Source organism: Oryzias latipes, chromosome 7 (assembly GCF_053564925.1).
Source record: "Oryzias latipes strain Hd-rR chromosome 7, Olatipes_Hd-rR_3.1".
Taxonomy (NCBI): domain Eukaryota; kingdom Metazoa; phylum Chordata; class Actinopteri; order Beloniformes; family Adrianichthyidae; genus Oryzias; species Oryzias latipes.
The window spans coordinates 3,016,136-3,032,643 of NC_136243.1; the positions used below are offsets into that span (position 1 = coordinate 3,016,136).

Consider the following 16,508-nt stretch of genomic DNA (forward strand, 5'->3'; position numbering starts at 1 on the left):
TTTTTAAACACTTTTGTGTCTTTTCTGTAAAGCACTTTATGTTTCAGAGAATGAAGTTTAGGATTAAAGTTATCAGTCTGTCTCATCACAGTCAGGTCACTTCCTTGTTTGCATCAAATCACAGGTCTGGGGCCTCATTTTAAAACTTTGCGTAGGATTTGCGTCAGAAGTGGCGTACTAATGAAAGATAGGACGTGCGTACGCACAGAAATATTCGGATTTATAAAACCGTGCGCACGCACATCCTACGCATCTTTCCCTTAATAAATCACAATCAATTCTAAATGCAGCGCAGCTTTTGCGGCCTCATGACACGCCCATAGTTGCCCATAAATAGTCCGTGAAACGCCCACAAATGAATATTCATTGATTGGGAAACCATGCCAAACACGGAGAGAAAATCAAAAAAACGTAACTTCACTCAATGTGAAGTAGAAGTTATCGTTGGCGAGGTGGAAAAGAAGAGAAAAATGTTGTTTGGAGGGCACAGTGTGGGCATTACTAATGCCAAAAAGCCACGTGAGTGGCAGACGGTGGCAGACGCCGTAAATGCTGTAGCCTCACAACCTCGGACCGTGGCCGAAATAAAGAAGAGATGGTCGGACATGAAAGTCGAGGCGAAAAAACGTCTGGCGATGCATCACCAGAGTGTGTCTGCCACGGGTGGGGGAAAGGGGACACCGGAGCTGACCCCTCTTGATGAGAGACTGGCGGCTATTATTGGGGAATCCCTTTTAAGTGGAGTGGTGACTGAGGCGCAGGGGGACACGACGCGCCAGATGCACCAGGTGACACACCCCCAAAAGCCCGCAGAGGTCCAACAGGACGGCTCGAGGAAGTCTGAACCGGCTCATAAGCCACTCGTCCTCGTTTGTCAGCAAGTCTTCTTGATGTCTAAAGATGCGTTCACTCCGAATTCTTCCATTTGCCACATCTTCTAAGAGCGCAAGATCAGCCATTGTGCGTCATTACGCATCGTGATGGAGCATTTTATTTCCATCCATTTAATTACATCTGACAAGCTACAGATGTCGGTAATAATCGACGTGGAAATGGGAAATTGATCAGCGCAAATGTAATTTCTTGTTGCTTTCTGAATGGTTGAGACATACGCCATACATTGTTTTATCAAAAATAAAACAAACTGAAGGCATGAATACATGCATGAAAACCATAATTCCATAGCTTATGAAGAAATGTTTTACTATGTAAACAACTTTCCCCAGTGGACAATTAATGCATCTCTATCTATCCATCTGTCTGTCTGTCTAATTGCACCTATATCTGCTCCGCCAGACGGACACATTAACGAGAATATCAGTTTTGTACATTATTTCGTTCTGTTAACTATATTATTTATGAGGATGAATTGCACAACATGCCAATATTGCAGAACATTTTTCACTTTTCTTTTTGCAAATATGTGTTCATTTGAATTTCTGTTGTAATTTTCGTTTGATTTTTTTTTTTCACTGCTGATCGATCAAACGGGTGTTGGTGTAGGCTGTTAATTGTAAGACTTGCTTTGTGAAATCTTCATGTTATTTATGAGAGGCAGTATTGTCATTTTCACTTTCACGTGTTTCTTCCATCTGCCGACGGTGTCGCCGTTTCTCATTTCACCCGTTTTTGTGCGTACGCCTGGGTCAGAGCTTGCGTGAAGGACCGCACATTTTCCCCTCAAGTTTGCTTTATATAAATATCAATTATTGCGTAGAGAGTGGCGTACGCCTTCTTTTGTGCGTACGCAACCTTTATAAATGAGGCCCCAGATTTCTATTTTCAAAGATGATTTTTCCACAGACTTCCAGTTTGATGTTCAGTGTAATCTCATGCTGTGGCATGTGGACCAGAATTTTAAAATAATTTCACGTGACGTGGTACTGTGGTACTTTAGTATCTATGCTGTACAACAGCTGTATGAGGCCAACACAAAGACACAGTGAGACTGCATCATTCTCCTCTCCCCTCTCTGGAAACCCTCCACAGCTGCCACTGCCTCAACGAAGCAAAAAAACATCATCAGAGACCCTTCACACCCCGGACACTCCATGTTTGACCTGCTGCCTTCAGGCAAACGCTGCAGGTCAAGCAGAGGAAGGACAAAAAGATTTCAGAACAGTTTTTTTACAGCTGCCATAAACATGTTAAACCTGGATCTCTTCTTGCAAATTGTGTTAGTTTGGGAGCTTCTTAATTATTTTTTTTACATATTTTTATTATTTCTCCGGTTTTTAACCATTTTAACACATTTAGGCACTTTTTATGTAGTTTTATGTATTATTTATTATTTTAGTAGTAAGTTGTTGAGGTTTTTTTAAATGGATGAATGCTGCACTGACCAGAAGGCACTTTTAATTTCATTGTATGTATGACTATGACAAATAAAGATCTGTCATTTAAAAGCACGTGAAGAATCTGCACCACGGACATTTTCTAGGTAAATTCTGGAACATTTTGTCCGAGGCTGAAACGCACAAACACACACACACACATACACACACACACCCACACACACATACACACACAGACACACAAACACACACCGTCCTCTATGTGCCCCCCCTCTAAAATCTCCAGTGTCTGTCTGTAAATTATGAATGCACTTTAGCTCGACTGCCTCAGTCACCACTAAGCAAAGGTAATCAACCACAACGCGCACACACATGTGCGTTTTTCCATCACATCTACATGAAGATACTGTAAAGTTTTCATTTGTTTCCTTCAGAATTCCCTCATGTGTTCTTTGACCAGCTGGTTGCAGACTAGAGTGCATATCCACATGCTTTTCAGAGGAGCTGGCTTCACCGCCACAGAGAAACTATCAATTTTAGGAGGCTGTGTAGTACGCTTGAGGATTTGGACTCAGTTTGAGATTCTTATTCAAACTCCAGCAGAGGATGAGATGAGGAAGAACAGCATTCAGCCTTCTAAACAATATGATCCAGAGCTTTACTGAAGCCCGGTTCTCTTATCTGTGTTCCAGACACTGGTCATCAGCTTCACAGGCTTGTGTTCTGTTCAGAGAGGTGAGACCAACAGAGAACCAGCAAACAGAGGTTGGAGGGCTCAGCCAATCCCAGCTGACTCCCCATCCAAACCTTCCCACCATAAAACATGAACCTATTCACAGCTGACCTTAGACTCTACAGGAATTAGACATTTCAGTCTTCCCTCAATAAAGGACTGATTTAGTCCAAATTCTTACAGGAAATACCTCAGTGGAGTAAAAAGTGTCTGAAATGAAATGCCTTAGAACTTATATTTTCTGTGAGGAACCGATCTTAAAATCATGTCGCCATCAGGGTTTAACCATTAGATTTGTTTCCTGCATGAAGAAATTGAGCTTTCTTTCTTAAAACAAGGAAAAGATTTTTGGTTTGGCGGTTTCCCTGCATCAGTGTACCCTGTTCCGATGAAATCTCTCTGTGGAGGAGGAAACGTCATTTAGCTCAGGTTCATTTGCTTTTGTAGAACTTTCCGAACGAGAACTTTTTCTTGCAAGACAAAAGATAAGATATTTGAGGAACAAAGAATTTCTCACTTTTCTAAGAACTTGTTTCTAAAGACAGATAATGTTGGGATGCTAAAATGAGACCCATCCATGAAGCTCAACACAGATGTACAGTGTTAAACGTGTCAAAGAGCAGGACTCCTAAGTTTGATACGTCATTGGATGAATGTCCAACTGATGATTGTAATGTTTTTATGTGTATTATTCTTATTTGATTGCTTCAAATAAACCTTTTTAAATCAAATCAAATCAAAATATGTATGTTCCCACAGAGGTCATAGAGTTCTAGAAAAGTGTTGAGAGTGAGAGAAAAAAGTACCTAAAAGCAAACGAAAAAGCTCAGAATAAAATTAACCAAAGCGGAGGATTACAAACTAAAAGCTGCTGTGAATCAGAAAACAGAACCAAATCTAAACAGAAAATGTAACAAACTAAAAGTTGACTTTAAAACCTAAAACCAACAACAAGGAAAAGGACTTGGTTGTTGGGCGAAGTCAAACATTTAAGAGGTCACAAACCCACAAAGCTGACCTCGCGTTGGTCGCGATCCTGATGCTTTTACAAGACAGAAAATGAGGACAGGTAAATGGATTCTGTCTCAGCTGGTGTCAAATTCGCTCAAATACTTACTTTGTGATACCAAGGCTGATTTTTGTTCTCCAGACTTCCAGCAGACCTTTCTGCTGTCACTGCAACAATTCACATCACTTCTAAATCACATCACTTTTTTTTTTTTTTTTTTTTACAGTTCCTTTAACATCTTTCTGTGGTTTTTGTCATTTCAAACTCTGTTTCTGAACAAAGCATTTGTTCAAGCAGCCACGTTCATTTTACAGGAACACATTCAGAGCCCAGAGGCTGTTTTAGAGCGGCCACGTCGTCAGCTCCAGGAGGAGATCCCTGCCGACTGCATGCTTTCTAAGTGGACATCTGATATTTACAGCAGCCACGTGATGCTTTTTAAACACAGCCACAGCCTTTCCAACGAGCTCTGTGCTACAGCGACTCTCACTCTGGACCTTTCTGGTAATGTGTCAGCAGCTGGCTTTAGTTATCACCCTGAAAAAGCTCAGGATGATTCAGAGGCTTTTTCTGACCCCCCGTCCTGACAGGGCAGTCTGATGGTGACGGAAATGTCAACGGCTGAAGTCTGTCCCTACAAAAGTAACGTTTAGTTGGAGAAGTTTCTTCCCTTTTCCCACAATGCTCCTGTTTTCAGCCTCATTCAGTCTCTGCTCATCTATGAAAGGGTGGGATCATGCTCTTGTACAGATCTCTGGTCCTGATGCCTTTTCAAACCAACATTCTTTTTGGCTCTAGTCAAAGAGTGCAGCAGGTTTTATAGCCAGATCATCTCTGCCTTTGAAGGTTTCTAACCAACAACCATTGATCAGATGCTCAACTTCTTTAAATCCAATTATTTTTGATTGGTTAAGACTTTAGAAGTGTGATAAGCAGGAAAAATCATAAACTAAGACAGAAAAAAGAGTCTCACAGAGTTTGCAGTAGTGAACCAGTGACTTAACAAGAACCAGATTAGTGTGGACCAGACTCTAAAGTTTGCTTCTGTTCCCTCTCCTTCTACAGTCCAACATTTTCAGTGGATCTACAGCTGAACAGGACGAACGACTAAAAAGCCTTTGAGTCTTCCTTATAAAAAGCAATTGGGGGGGTATTTGTGTGTCACGACACCATCCTTAAATCACACACACACGGTGGAGAAGGCCAAGCAGCACAATGTTGGCATCTGTTGAACTTCCAAACATAATTGAATGGAAACCTTGAAACGAAACAATCATGCACAACACTGCCATGCTGCTGTTCACTCAAGAAATATGGAGAAAAAGAGAGTTCTCACAAATGTTCCACATCTCAAAAACATTTAGCCGATGCAGAGAAAACGCAGATTCAGGCTTTGAAGGACAGTAAACAAATGAAGCTCACCAATTCCTGCTAACGTGTAACTCATCAGGTAAAACAAAGAAACCCTCACAGATGGAAAACAACAGAAACAAGACAGAGTCACTTGTGGAGTGAGGAGCAACCAATCCTTTGGCCCACTGGCCAATCACAGACTGAGCATTGATACAGTAGTGTTGATGACATCATCTCCCCCTTTAAAAGTCAAAACATGTAAGATTACTGAGACAGGAGAAGAAACTGTTACAGTTAAAGTTAAAAGTTGCATCCAGAAATTGAACTAATTAGGATTTAAGGTGCTTCTCCACATTAACAACATCTGATTTGTGTTTTTGTACGATCTTCCTGAAAGAGACTGTTTTTTTATCGTTGAAAATAAATGAACTCAAGGGTCATGCAAAAAAAGAAGAGGGTTGAGTTTGGGGTATGACAGGAAGCTGCCCAACAGGAGGGCCATGCACGAGTGTGCACGAGCAGACCTTCACACAAGTGCTGTTAACACAAGGATGGTGTTTGAGTCACCAGGTAATGACAGCCGGAGCTTCTCCTGATTTCCACCGATGTCAGAGAAGGCTCAATGAAACCCTGCTGTGCTCCACAAGATGATCAATATGAGGACAAGAACATGTCTGACTGTCAAAGGCGCAAGCAGAAAAACATGCATCTGATTACTGATCGATAATGAGGAAGCAGGGCTCTCTAATCGTGGATCAATATGAAGAGGTTCAGGTTCAGAAGGTCTGCAGGAGACTCATTTTTACAGCCCCATCGTGTGTCATTTGCATGACTCTCATCAACTCTAAATGGCTTCCTGAAGTCATCACAAACAGATTCTTGAAGCTAGTTTTCCACTTTCTTCACGATTTTTTCTCTTTTTATCTGTGAACATACATTTTCCTGCATTCCCTCTCTGCTCTCTCCTCCATCTTTAGTTTTTCCTCTGTGAGATTCATAAATGATTTTAGCTTTCAGGGTTTCTGCTTGAACTCCTGCCTCACTGTCAAACCCGGCCTGTCCTGGAAGTGAGCAGGAACACACTGAGGAGTTTTATTTATGGCTCTGATTCACGGTTTGTAATCTAAAATAAAACTCACAGCACTTGTGAGTGGACTGACTCTCTATGTATTGTCATTGGAGCATGTTTTTGTTCAACACAATTGTTCCTAACATGCAATCGGGTGTCACCTTTGATGTCATTTTTACTATGATATCCCTTGTGCTATCTTAGATGACCCCCCCCCCTTACATGGACGTGTTCTTCCTACCATGACAAAGGTGGATAAAGGTGGAAAGAATCCATGGACACCAGTGAAGATCACAAATCATTGAAGAAAAAAGGTTCAGAGCACTGTCTAGTGCAAGGGTGTCCAAATCCAGGCCTCAAGGGCCGGCACCCTGCTGGTTTTCCAGAAACCCTGCCTCATCTGCTGCTGATTACCTGGATCAGGTGTGTTTAGCCAATAAGGAGCTTCAACGGCAGGTTGATTGGAAAACATATATGACACCGGCCCTTGAATCCTGGCATTGGACACCCCTGGTCTAGTGGGTCTAGTTGACCCAACTCCCAATGTTAAAGTGTCTAGGATAGCACAAGGGTTACTGGAATTAAACAGATTAAAGCTGGCAGGAATGCAGCAGTGAAGTGTCGTCTGGAAGCCACAGAGCCACATCTCTGCAGACCTTTGCTCACCGAAACAACCAATAAAGTCCACTGGAGCCGGCCATGATCACTAATGAAGCACCAGCAGGAGATAAAGCCAATAGCTGCAGCCTTATCTCTGACTTCTGCTTATACTGCAACGTCTAATCAAAGTCCAGGCAGCACTCGGCTTGTGTTAAAGATGACCCGGCATGGGGCTCACAACGTAAAACAGAGGCTGATGTATGGATTTAGAAGAAAAGCACTCCTGTTTGACTTAGAAGAGAACAAAGATAAACTCCAGCAGCAAAGCCTCCTTTTTTCACCTCTGCAAACATAAACTCCCATAATGCATCTCACCCACTGTTTGTCTTGCATAGAGCAGGTTGAGTACAATCATCAATATAACAATCAAATGCTTAACTGCCCAACATGAATTTCCTTTCTTTGTTTTTTAACACCTAAATGACCCTTTTGTTTGTTTTTTATGCACAGAGGTGGTGGTCATGAAGTGTGCCACAGTCGCTCAGATTTGTGCTCCAGAGAAGATATTTACAGTCAGGGCTGGTTTTCTCCAACGTCATCACGAGTTCTTGGGGTGCATTTCATGTTTGGGGAATTCTAAAGGTCTCCAGAGAAGATTTGTTACAGAACCTGACAACAAAAGGTAAAATGTTTGTATGAAGTGTGATTAAATAAGTACTCTAGCATATGTACAGCACAGTCAGCAGCTGAACTAAAGGGATGTAACCTGATCTGAATAGAACAGAAACTGACAAAAAATGATTTGCTTTTTTAAAACGCTAAGAGAATTCAGTTATAAAAAAAAAAAATCCACTTGTACTTTTCTGAAGGAGTTTGGGCCGGCAGAGAGAAGACCCACCACTGCCGTGAGAGGTTTTCCATGATTGAATGTTAGTCCAAAGTCTGCTGAAAGAATAATAAACCTAGAAGTAGTAAGTTAAAAAAATGACAACGATTTTAAAGGACTTGATTTCACTCTCATTCTCAAATATGAGAAATAAAACAAGAAAAGTTAACATCTCCAGGCCTTTTGTTTTGATACCAAGAAGATTTAATGTGCTAAGAATAAATGTGGAAAAACGAAAGAAACTGAAGGATGTGAGTTCTTCTCAACATTCAGAGTTCCACAGCCACTAAGCAGAGTGTCAACTTGGTTCACGTTAAACACAAAGAACCAAAAGTCATTGGAAAAGTATCTAAAATGTCAAATAAAACAAAAAACTGCAAATAGTTTCATCAACAGATTCTAGATTTTCTTTGATCCGATGTTTGTGTCATTCCTGCAGAAGAAACCCAAACACACAGTCACACACAAAGTGCTGCAAGCATGAGTGTTTGTGCGTAACCATCTGATGAGCATGAGCACTTCACTGCTGCAGACACACACAGTTGCACACACAAGCGTGCGCACAAGCTGACAGGAAACTGTTGAAACACAGAGAAGCCAGAGAGAGCAGAGGATGAACTGAACAGAAAATGTGTCATCACCCGTTCATCCACCCACTCGCCTCCATCCATCCTTCCTCTGCCCATGCCATCATCACTCTCCCTCCCATCCCTCCATCATCCGCTCTTTAATGCCTCCCTGCACTTCTGGGTAAACTTCTCATTGTTTGAGCCTCTTCACGGGCCGCTCCTTCTCACCTGTCCAGGTTCTGCATCCCCACAACCCCCACCTGAAGGTCAGCTGCTGCTAAAAGGGGTTCCACCTTTCCACAGCAGCTTCTATGCTTTGCTAGAAGCCCTCTAGCTTCATGTCAGAAGGTCAGTGTGTGTTTTCCTTTTCTCTGCCATATTAAAAACTAACCAAAATATATTTATTGTCTCTCTTGATTTTGGAATCTAAAGGAGAAATGTAACAAATAGATTACACACTGACCTGACATGGATCTCTTTCTACTTTTTAACCCCTTTAAAACCGCTGAATTGTTGTTTTTTTGTGAATCGTCTGCTTCCACCTGTAAATGAGCCCTCGTTATGTGAACTCAGTCCTGCAGTTCAGCAGTGCATGATGGAACATGGACATGTTCTGACAGGAACAATGTTGACCTGTGTCAGTGGCTTAACATGAGTGGGATGGTTTGTTGATACACACATTTCTGAAACCCCTCCTGTCTCCCTTGCAATATCCAAACTTTACTCAAAAACCTATTGTACATAACTGGGCCCTGTAGTTCATCAGCATGCCACTAGGGGCAGTAGAAGGTCTGCTTCTATGAAATCGCAAAAACTGTTTTGCTAATTTTCGAAATTTTCTGGCAAAAATACCTCAAATGTTATTTTTCATTTGCTTAAATGATTACTTGTTTAATTAAATGTTGTATGGATCAAATTAGAGACAGTGGGTAAATAAGATAAGATTTTATCCTGAACACTCAATGTGTTTGGATTTCAAACACCGTTGTGAGCAGAAACGTAACAAATCACTCAATGTATCTATATCTCATAAAAAGTATATCGTTTTTGTGGATTTCATCAAATGGTTAAAAAATGTCTTAAAATTCAAACAGCTGAATTTTCTGTTAAATCTTTGATGTAGAGGGCTTTACAGGGTTAAACATGTTGCCATGGGGAACCCCTACTAGGCATGTGTGGTTATGACATGCTTGCTTGTTTGTAATGTTTGAGTCAGTTCTTTCTCAAGAGCCTTATATAAAAAAATGTATTTGAATCTGCCAGGAACTTTTAGTGATCTCAGTCTGTCAGAATTTTCAACACATGCTTGCTAGTGAAATGGTGATAAAGGAAAATCAAGCAAAGATCGTGTCTTTTTAAAGCTTTAATAAAATATCATCAGTGGTCTGTATGGGATGGACTTAGTGGGAGTGAGACTATTATTGTTCCAAATGAAATTTGTGTTCAAACAAACAAGTAAACTAGAATGAATGTCAGATCCATTCACATGTAAGTTTCCTAAAGTTCACCACTGTTGTTTTTCCATATCCAAAGAATCCAAAGGGGAACATTATTAGAACATTACACCAATCAACTGGTTGTATCGTTGGAATATAACTGGACTTACAGATGAAGTTGATAAATGGTTACACCCCTAAAAGGAAAGCATTGTCAAGTCAATTATACGGTTCATATCACCTAAACCCCACCCCACCCCTACAAGAAATCGTTTTCAAATTTGAGCTTGAAGAAACCACAAAAGCTACCCAATCCACATCATTTGAGGGTATTCCTAAAATTCAAACATGTAAAATCTGACATTTCCGGGTCTCCCTGTTCAGCTCTCTGCTGATTAGCTGACTCAGAGGATTTCACTTCCTGGTTGACTGAACACACCTGACATAGGTATTCAGCATCAAGGAGTTGAACTGGAAAACAGACGGGGTGGTGGCTCTTCAGGACCAGAGTTGGCCAGCCTCAAAGGCTAATGCTTAGTTTAGCCACTGATCACAGTAAAAACGTTACTCTCCTCCAGGCTGAGTTGAAGAAGAGGTGGAGCGTGTGGGGGCGACTATTTCTGTAGTTGGCCAGGGCCCGGTACTCTGACATCCGCAAACACGAGTGTGCTGATGTCAGAGTACCGGGCCCTGGCCGTGTCTGTGACGACTCTCTTCCAGGTTCCTGCGAGCTTTCAGTAGAGCTGGACTAGTTTAGTTTCTGTCACCAAAGAAAGCTGGAACACTTTCAGGCATGGACAACTTCTTTAGTCTTCACTTCACAAATTCCCTTTTACCAAATAAGTCAGGAAAGTTTCAGGCCAAAAATTCCAAACAACTAAAGCAGGGTCAACCAATCCTTCTGACCATCTTCAGCAGCTGTCCTGCCGTGCGGACACAGAAAAAGGGGATTTGCACATTGGTGCGTGGATCTGTGTGCCGGGCCTTTGAGGAGAGCTCCATCAGAACCTCAGCTCCAAACTGCTGATGTTCAGTGTCTTACCTCAGTCAACATCAGCAGTTCAACAGCAGATCTGAAGGACAACCAGTTTGAGTTTTCACAGAGATGCTAGTAGAATTTGATCCTGTTCAATTGTTATATCCCATCAGAAGTTATCCTTTGAGTTCTGCCAGCTCACCCGCACTCCTCTCATCACGCTGTCGCTCCGCCAAACCTTTTCCGCAGGTGGGTCCTGCTGGTCCCGCAGGTGGGTCCACAGATTGGAGCTGTGATGTTCTGCAGGTTTTCCACAAACACGCTCTGAGAAGTGCTCTGCTGCCCCCCCCCCCCCCCCCCCCCCCCCACACACACACACACACACACACACACACACACACACACTCCATCTCAGGCTTCATAAGCATTACTGCAGCAGGAACCACAGACGGGTCTTTCTGATGCAGTGCTGCATTTGACTTGAAACGGGCGCCCCCAGCTATCTGTTTCTCTGAGTGTCTGAATTTCTTTATGGAGTGTTTGGAAACGTCTAATGACAGATGTCAATACAACGGTTCTCTGCAGAGGAACAAACATGAGTGAGAACAGCCGCTCAGGTTATCAATCCTGAAACTCAGACGCTCTTCTCAGCAGAGGACAAAATGATTCAACCACATTTGGTCTGCAGAGGTGGTCGGATCTGCAGAGACTGAAAGGTGGAGTGTTATTTCACAGACATGTCAGTGCTGCACCAGCCTTCAGACAGAACAGAACAGAGGCGACTGCAGCTGCGTTCAGCGTCTGACCTGCATGCAGGATTTCCACGCCAAGTTCAATGGACTTTTAAAAAGTGTTATTGTGACAGATGCAGTTTTAGATTTATAATCAGACTGAAAGAGACCAAACTTTTAGAGGGCAATCATTTCTTCTCTAACTAAAGTTGAAGAAACTCTGTGAAACTGCAAATTACATTTGTTATGTCTGAATTCATCTTCAATAAGTTTTATTCATGTACACTTGAAATAGTTTGTTGGTGTTGGATTCTCTGTTTGTCCGCTCACTTTGAATCAAACTCTTTTCCTACATTTCTGCGCTCCTAGATCCAGGATGCATGTGCAGCGCCGTACACTTGAAGTCTGGACTCTAAACCTGGAGGGGAAGATCTCCTCCTCTGTGTGCAACAGAGAAGCTGCAGATTAATCCTCCGTTTGAATGCCAGGGTCTCTGCTGCAGACAGGGGTCCGTCCATAACTGCCCTCTACTAAAAGAACACACAATAGGTCCCAAAAACACTAGAGAAAAGTCACTAAACTCACCACAAGACACACCGTCTGAGGCTGAATCAAATTTAGCAACAAGGTCTGTTAGTTTGTTATTAATTTATTTATCAGTTAGGTTGGGCTGAGTTCATGTCAGTGACCTCATTCTTCTGCATCCAATTAAAAACTTTTTTCAAACAGACAAAGGCCTGAAGGGCAGCTCAGATACAAAGAGACAAAAATCCCACTTGAAATAAATTCCTGATATGTCCGTTTGTCTATTGTGAGCTAAATCTCATATTGAGGTGGTCAACAGGAACACTCTGAACACACACCTGAAGAAAATCTTAACTGACCATTCCAGTCCTAGAGCCCCCATAAAGTCTCCTGATGGAAGAACAGCCGTCATTGCTCAAACCCTTAGCGTGTTCAGTTTATGCGGTTTGGTCTGGATTCCTGTCACACAGCTGACCGGGTCAAACATGATGTCTTCTTTGTCTTCATAATTGATTTGGCTTCAGTTTTATGTGGGCACATTCGGACCGGCACTGGCTTGTGCCCCCCTCTGGTTGCAGTGTGGGTGTGATTGGTGTTAAAGTCAGGCCAAAGGGCAACTCTGAGTTTCTGTAATCGCTCTGGTGCCGTTTCCAGGGACCTTGCAAGGGTGTCACAGCCCCGGCTCTGGATCAGAAAGAATTGAATTTATAAGCGGAGCCTGGGGCAGGCGAGCGATCAACCCCCGATGGCGCTGTCGGCCTTGCCCAGCCAGTGTGCCGTGACGTGGCCTTCAGAGTTATCAGTCATGACTTTTCTCAAGATTATCATTCAGCTCTTCCTCCAGTGCTTCTCTTCATCTCTTCATCATTAGGGATCCACAGGAAGGCTGCAGCTCCTCCGGATGTTCTGCATCTCTGGCAGACCCTCACTGAGCAGCACTTCAGCATGGGGTCGCATGTTTACCCGTGTGATCACACATTTTCATTTTATGTCACTCCACAAACACGGCACTGAAGCCGCTCCGCCAGAACCAAAGGGCTGCTGCACACACCTTAGTGTGAACAAAGTTCAAAGATGTCTAATGCATTTTGATCGGCTGCTTTCAGACTGTGAACAAAAACAAAAATGATCAAAACAGCTGAGCTCATGACCATTGGCTCCTGATAAGAATATTGATGTTCTGTTTCAAAACGTTTTAACTACTTTTCCCTTTACCAAACAGAAAAGACGGATGAGCCTCAGGATGACAAACAATGAAAACTTTGACTGCATCAAATGTGATCCTGATGTGCAGCCAAACACCACAACCAACAACACAACCAACACCAAAACCAACAACACAACCAACACTGCAACCAACAACACAACCAACACCACAACCAACAACACAACCAACACCAAAACCAACACCAAAACCAACAACACATCCAACACTGCAACCGACAACACAACCAACACCACAACCAACAACACAACCAAAACCAACACCAAAACCAACACCAAAACCAACACTGCAACCAACAACACAACCAACACCAAAACCAACACTGCAACCAACACTGCAACCAACAACACAACCAACACCGCAACCAACACCAGAACCAAAACCACAACCAATACCACAACCCATACTATAACCGACAACACAACCAACACCACAACCCATACTAGAACCTACAACAAAACCAACACCACAACCAACAACACAACCAACACTACAACTAACACCAGAACCAACACCACCACCAACACCACAACCGACACTGCAACCAACACCAGAACCCAACAACACAACCAACACATACAACAAAAAACCCAACCAACACCACAACTAACACCACAACCAACAACACAACCGACACCAAAACCAACACCACAACCAACACTAGAACTAACACCAGAACCAACACCTCAACCAACACCGCAACCAACAACACGAACCAACACCACAACCAACACTAGAACCAACACCACAACCAACACCAGAACCAACGGCACAACCAACACCACAACCAATACTAGAACCAGCACTAGAGCCAACAACACATCCAACACCACAACCAACACTAGAACCAACACCAGAACCAACACCACAACCAATACTAGAACCAGCACTAGAGCCAACAACACATCCAACACCACAACCAACACTAGAACCAACACCAGAACCAACACCCCAACCAATCCTACAACCAACACTAGAACCAACACCCCAACCAATCCTACAACCAACACCACAACCAACACTAGAACCAACACCAGAACCAACACCAGAGCCAACACCACAACCAAAACCTTCACAGCCTTTGCTCCAAAACTCCATTGGACAGGGGACTTTTATCCAACATGCACACACATCCATCCATCCATTCATCCATCCATCTATCTAACCATCCATCCATCCATCCATCCATCCATTCATCCATCCCTCTTCTCACTCACACATATCGAATAACCTGAAGTTCCACTTGCTTCTAAATTCTACTGCGTTGATGTGCTTTCACCTGCAACCAAACTGCTTTATTTTTTAAGTTTAAAAGCTTCAACAATCTTTGGATTCAGAGGTTGTGAAAAGAAACAAAGACTTCCCCGGCAGTCACAAGCTCTCTGCTTATCAGAGTAAAACCTGAAGGAATGACTTGAAATGTGTTCAGTTTCAGAGAACAGGAATTAATTCTTACAGTGATTCTGATGGACACATGCTGAATATGCATGTGAACATTCATAAGCACACACGCGTCTGCTTAGTGTGTCTTCAGTCTGTGTGTGTTCGGTGTGTATGTACGTGCGTGTGTGTGTGTTCGGTGTGTGTGATGCAGCTAAAAGCTGTTAATAGAAAACAGAACTTCATTACTAATTCATGTACCTGGATTATGCACACACTTCCACTGTCCATTACACACACACACACACACACACACACCACTCCTTCCTGTTGTCCTTTTCTCGTGTTCTTCATCATCTGTCCTCTTTGCTCACTAGTCAGAAGTTTTTCTGTCTGCTCATCTTCCTCTGCTCTAAACTCTTCCGCCCCCTCCCTCCACCCGCTGTCCCGTCCTGTTCTTTCACTTCTCCACTCCCTTCTTCTGGTTCTATTCTCAGCAGTGTATCTGGAGCAGTTTTCATCCTACTTACCACAGCTGATGAAGATGAAGGCTGGGAGGAAGAGGGGAAGGAGCAGGCAGCTTTCCAGCTTGAAACAGGCAGATAAGTGCGGGAGGACCAAGAAGAACAGAAAAAAAGAAAGAGGAGTTGTTGTAGCGTATGAGATCAGTGCTGCTCTGCTGCCGCGGCAACAACCACATCTCCTGTCATCCCTCCTCTCCCTCTCTCTCTCTCTCCCCAGCTCCACCTCTTCCCATTCGCTTGTTCAACCCTCCCTCTCCCTTTTTCCTTTTTATTGTCTCACTGACTCCTGTTTCTGTTTTAACTCAAATCCCTGACTCCCTTCTCCCATCACTATTTTTTCTGTCTCATCCACACACACACACACACATGCCCACACCCACACACACACACACATGCACACGCACTTACATACGTGCACATACGAGCAAGAACGTTTTATTTAAAGTTATTCCATTTTCTCAAGTACAAAGTTTACTTAAATTTTAGTGTTTAATTCAGTTATTGATGTTTGAGTTAATGTATTTGAAAAAAAAGAAAATTGTTTTTTTCCTCTGCAATCACTTAATGAAATACATTTATTTTATCTTTCTTACAAACAATGCATAGATTGAACGAGAAAAAAGAATTCTTAAATATATTAAGAACCGTCTGTGATTCAATCTGAACCCAACTAAAGCTAAAAAACTGCAAGCTAAGAACTCAATTGAATTAAAAATTGACTGCTCATATCATTGAGAACAACACATCCACAAAAACTGAACATATTATTTTCAGCTTGTTTGGTATGAAGTGACATTTATGGCACCACATTGTAAACACAACTTTCTTTTTTTCAGTTTAATCTTTTTTATTGAGCACCAGAAATACAGAACATGTACAGAAACTGGTAAAAGTCAAAAATCAATCAATTCATGCTTTCTTTTTTACTTTTTAACATTTAGTATTTTTTATTAAGTCAGATTTGTGATTTTGTGGCCGAGGATCTCCTGAAACTGCACTGCAAAAAAAGAAAAGTTCGTAGAACTTAAAATTGTAAGGCAACAAACTTCGGTAAAATTTTGAGTTAAGGACCTAAACTCAATATTTTAAGTTTTGTGTTGGAGTTTTCAAACTCATTTATGTAAGTTCTTCTAACTCAGTTGTAAGTTGTATGAACTTATAAATTCAAGTTGGATTAACTTTGAATCGTAATTTTGAC

The 16,508-nt window shown here is 42.3% G+C and overlaps 1 protein-coding gene across 6 annotated transcripts in view; it reads right to left on the reverse strand.

Moving 5' to 3' along the window:
• kcnd1 (potassium voltage-gated channel, Shal-related subfamily, member 1) overlaps positions 1 to 15,620 on the reverse strand; it is an 81,869-nt gene extending 66,249 nt beyond the window's left edge. For 4 of the 6 annotated variants that reach the window (XM_078949788.1, XM_078949791.1, XM_078949789.1 and 1 more), the window contains exon 1: positions 15,317 to 15,620. The gene's annotated coding sequence lies outside the window, so the exon portion shown is untranslated. The remainder of the gene's footprint in view (positions 1 to 15,316) is intronic. The other 2 variants (XM_004086332.5, XM_020701629.3) reach the window with 1 other exon arrangement.
• Between the last annotated feature and the right edge of the window lie 888 nt (positions 15,621 to 16,508).